Source organism: Ictalurus punctatus, chromosome 24, assembly GCF_001660625.3.
Source record: "Ictalurus punctatus breed USDA103 chromosome 24, Coco_2.0, whole genome shotgun sequence".
Classification (NCBI taxonomy): Eukaryota; Metazoa; Chordata; class Actinopteri; order Siluriformes; family Ictaluridae; genus Ictalurus; species Ictalurus punctatus.
In genome coordinates, this window is record NC_030439.2 from 21,575,343 (window position 1) to 21,580,342 (window position 5,000).

At 42.0% G+C, this 5,000-nt stretch overlaps 1 protein-coding gene across 5 annotated transcripts in view; it reads left to right on the forward strand.

Annotated features, from left to right (window-relative positions):
- zgc:158376 (zf-CXXC and PHD_FXL19 domain-containing protein) overlaps positions 1-1,835 on the forward strand; it is a 19,299-nt gene extending 17,464 nt beyond the window's left edge. For all 5 annotated transcript variants that reach the window (XM_017454698.3, XM_017454695.3, XM_017454696.3 and 2 more), the window contains one exon: positions 1-1,835. This exon is cut by the window's left edge and continues 319 nt beyond it. The gene's annotated coding sequence lies outside the window, so the exon portion shown is untranslated.
- Positions 1,836-5,000: the final 3,165 nt, after the last annotated feature.

A 5,000-nucleotide genomic window follows, 5' to 3' on the forward strand; every position in this document is an offset into this window, starting at 1 on the left:
TTGTGAAAAAGGACTTACGGACAAACTAGCATGTACATATTCAGTATCAGTGGAGTGTGTGTGTGTGTGTGTGAGTGAGAGAGGGAGAGTTACTGTAAAATAAACCAGTTTCTGCTCAGCAGCCCACCCCTCATCCTCCAGGTCTGTCCCAAATCCACCGTCCCTTGCTCCCCTCACGCCCTAACGTATTTGAAACATTTGCACTACGTAGTGGACGTCGTACACAGAATGTATCCATCACTAGACCGGTTCTTCCAAAAAAACTAACAAAAAACCCAAAAACAACCAAACGAAAAAAAGATGAGCCAGAGTCGCAGACCGACGGTGACAGGGTGGGCTGGTGTGTGTGTGTGTGTGTGTGTGTGTGTGTGTGTGTGAGTGAGTGAGAGAGATGTAAACAGTGTTAATGTATCTATTTCCGATCGGGTGACAGCGGCCCATTTGTTTCCCCTTCGAGTTGAGGACCTCGCTATCCCATAAGTCTGAGCCTGAAGGGGCGGGGTTTGTGCAGGGAGGGGGCGTGGCCACTCCTTCTCTTCCTCTTCCTCGCTTTCTCCGCCCTTCTGTCCGTGCCATTCATCCTTTCATCTCTCTTCTCTTTTCTTTCACACCACTTTTCCAGTGCCATGTTTCAGAGTAAGTGAACTTCGCCTGTGGATTGGGACGCAGCCGGGAGGAGGGGACACGCGTAGGCACCAAGGGCAGAGCTTTCTCACTCCGTTAACCTTTCTTTTTTATTTTATTATATTTTTTAACCAGCATTGCACTGAGAACAAAGAAATGAACATTTTGTCAGGTGACAGGATTCAGACTTGCTCACTTCTAGATAGCTTTTTAAAAAAACATTTTTTAAATATAAATGTATATTGTTGAAACACTTCCATCTCCCTCCAGTCGATTTCATTGAGGCGGGTACTCGAAGCTGCTATCCCTCTGACCTCCTATAAGAACCGGGTTCTGGTCGGTCACGCTCTCTCTGCTGGCGCTGATTGTGGGGGGGGGCATCCCAAATCGCAAAAGCTGCTCTGGGGCGTGTTCCAAATCGTGTTCAGTATCTTCACTGAGCAAAAAAACAAGACACAAATCATCATTCATAATTCTCCAGGTTTAGCTGCTCATATCCTCCTGTTGATCTTCACTTTGAGGAAGTTTCTGGAAGGAGTGTGTGCTTGGTGTAAACAGGGTCTGAGGGGCTTCCATTACCTTTAAATCTCGGATTGTTTTGGTGAAAAGTGCCACTGATGAGGATTTACTGACCGTACTCGTATCCGTGTCCTGTGACCTCCCCGCTGTCCGGACTTCGTTTATAGGGTCCAACACGTTCCACGTTTCCCCCACACACTGGAAAACACTTTCCAGATGACTTCATCGCTTTATCAGCCCAAACAAATCGTCCTCTCTCTGCTGCACGCGTTATGACATCACCGCTGATTTGCATATCATCACGGTGTGTTTTCCAGTGACGATAAAAATGGTATTGATCCAGCTCGTTCCACCATATCAGGTCTCCTCCATCATCATCATCATCATCATCATCATGTGACTTTAATCTCTTGCCAAATTTCCTTTTTGGTTTATGTTCAGGGGCATTTTGTGTTTTTATTTGTTGTTGTTGTTGATGTTTTTGTTGTTGTTTTTTAAATCCATTTCTTGACTGTCTTCATTTTTTGTTTTCTTTCTCATTCTTTTATCCATTGTTTCTTTCTTTGTGTCGAACAAAGTGAGGACAAGAATTAAAACGATGAGAAAAAAAGAGAAAAAAACCTCAAGGCAGCTACTTTGAGTGACTACTGTAAAATGGCTAACTAAAATAAAGACAATGGGGTTTGTTTTTATACTCTCGTCTTTATTCACACACACACACACACACACACACACACACGTACGTTTCATCACTAGATGCTGGTGAAGGAATATAATCAAAGTTGAATATTTTTGGTTATTTCTGTCTGATTTTAAGGTAAATGTTAATGACCTCACTCTCAGGTTGTGAGATACTTTACTCCAGAACATGATCTTATTTATTTGTTTTGTGTGTGTGTTTATTAATTTATCTATAAATACATGTTCTCTTCAATAACATTTATTACGGTAGTTACGTGACCTCACTGTAAGAGATTCAATTCAATTCAATTTTATTTGTATAGCGCTTTTTACAATAGACATTGTCTCAAAGCAGCTTTACAGAAATATCAACACGGTGTACAGATATTAAAGGTGTGAATTTATCCCAACTGAGCAAGCCACTGAGTGGCGACGGTGGAGAGGAAAAACTCCCTGAGATGTTTTAAGAGGAAGAAACCTTGAGAGGAACCCGACTCAGAAGGAACCCGTCCTCATCTGGGTAACAACAGTTAGTGTGAAAAAGTTCATTATGGATTTATATGAAGTCTGTATGGCGTTAGGAGCAGCCGTAGTCCCAGCAGTCTGGAATTAGAGAAGATTTGAGCTCCATCCAGAGGCAGAGAGGATCAGGATCTCTAGTATCTCCATAAATTCGTGTGGGGCTCGGCGAAAGGAGAGAGGGAGAAAAAAGATCATTATGACTGCGAAGTAGTAGAACAGAATCTAGTCAGGGTAGGCTTGAGTAAACAAATACGTTTTAAGCTTAGACTTAAACACTGAGACTGTGTCTGAGTCCCGAACACTAATAGGAAGACTGTTCCATAACTGTGGGGCTCTATAAGAGAAAGCTCTTCCCCCTGCTGTAGCCTTCACTATTCCAGGTACCGTCAGATAGCCTGCATCTTTTGATCTAAGTAGGCGTGACGGATCATATAAAACCAAAAGGTCGCTTAGATATTGTGGCGCGAGACCATTTAGTGCTTTATAGGTCAATAATAGTATTTTATAATCAGTGTGAGATTTTACTGGGAGCCAATGCAGTGTGGATAATATCGGTGTGATATGGTCGTATCTTCTGGTTCTAGTTAGGACTCTAGCAGCTGCATTCTGGACTAACTGGAGCTTATTTATATTCCTACTGGAACATCCAGACAGTAAGGCATTACAGTAATCTAGTCTAGAGGTGACGAATGCATGAACTAGTATTTCCGCATCATGTAGTGACAATATGTTTCTTATTTTAGAAATATTTCTGAGATGAAAGAAGACTATCCTAGTAATATTATCTACATGAGCGTCAGATGAAAGACTGGAGTCAATAATCACTCCAAGGTCTTTAACTGCTGCACATGATGAAACAGAAAGACCATCCAGAGTAACCATGTGATCAGAAAGAATACTTCTAGCTACACGTGGGCCTAATAAAAGTATTTCTGTTTTATCAGAATTAAGTAGAAGGAAGTTAATTAACATCCACTGTCTAATGTCCTTTACACAATCCTCAACTTTACTAAGCTTCTGTCTGTCCTCTGGCTTCGCTGAAACATACAGCTGTGTATCATCAGCATAACAGTGGAAGCTAATTCCATGTTTACGAATAATTTGACCTAGGGGTAGCATATATAAAGTAAAGAGCAGTGGGCCTAAAACAGAACCCTGTGGAACTCCAAAAGTAACCTCAGTACGCATGGAGAAATCACCATGTACATCTACGGACTGATAACGATCGGTCAGATAAGACCTGAGCCAGGAGAGGACTGTTCCCTTAATACCAACAACATTTTCTAATCTATCAAGGAGAATAGTGTGATCTATAGTATCAAAAGCTGCACTAAGGTCGAGTAACACAAGCAGCGAGACACAACCCTGATCAGAGGTCAGTAGAAGGTCATTTACTACTTTAACTAACGCTGTCTCTGTGCTATGATGAGGTCTAAATCCTGACTGATATATTTCATGAATGTTATTCCTATCTAAGTACGAGCATAACTGCTTTGATACAACCTTTTCTAAAATCTTAGAGATGAAGGGGAGATTTGATATTGGTCTATAGTTGGACAAGAGATGTGAATTAATTACTACATTATTAATTACATCATGTGTGTTCTTATAATGAATCAAATAATAAACAGCTGGTCAGTGTGTGTGTGCGTGGGGGGGGGGGGGGGTCACACTTACTGTGTGTGGTGGTTTATTAGTTAAATTCATTAATGAAGCTAAAAGTGGGAGCCAATATTTATACGCACTGGACTGATCTTTAACACCATGCTGTAGTTTAATTAATGCTAAGTGGAGTGAATAATATTAATATATAAATACTTAGTTTAACATTAAACTCAGTGACTGTGTTTATGGATTCGTTTACTCCAACTGAAAGCCGCCTCTTGTCTGAGTTTGCGCAGTAGGCCAAAACCGGAGTCAGCGCATGCGCAGTAGATACGGCTGTCTGACCAAAAGAACTGTACTGCAGCCATCCACTAGAGGGCGCCGGAGACATTTTGGCTTCAGTTTTAAAGCCCTGTTACAGCATGCGGTCTTCTACACAGTCAGCGGTGTGCACACATCTCACCAGCAGCCTGATCTGATACTTCATAGGGAGAAAATCTTACTAAAGCCCTTTAGAGCAGTTATAACCTTACAGTGTAGCTGGAAATGAAATCAGCTAGTTTGAATGTAAACTGAGTTTCAGTGATGCTCCTCTTTCAATTTCCATTTCAAGTACTTTATTGGTATGATTGTTTACATACAGTATTGGCAAAGCATCAGTATCGATAAAGAAGAATTTTTTTTTATAAAAACAACAATAATAATAGAATACAATAAAATCCATCCATTTTCTATACTCCTTATCCTACTGGGTCACGGGGAACCTGGAGCCTATCCCAGGGAGCATGGGGCACAGGGCGGGGTACACCCTGGACAGGGTTCCAATCCATCGCAGGGCACAATCACATACACACTCACACACTACAGACACTTTAGACACGCCAATCAGGCTAAAATACCTGTCTTTGGACTGGGGGAGGAAACCGGAGTTCCCGGAGGAAACCCCCACAGCACGGGGAGAACATGCAAACTCCACACACACAGGACAGCGGTGGGAATCAAACCCCGCCCCTGTGGTGTGAGCGAACGTGCTAACCACTACGCCCCAC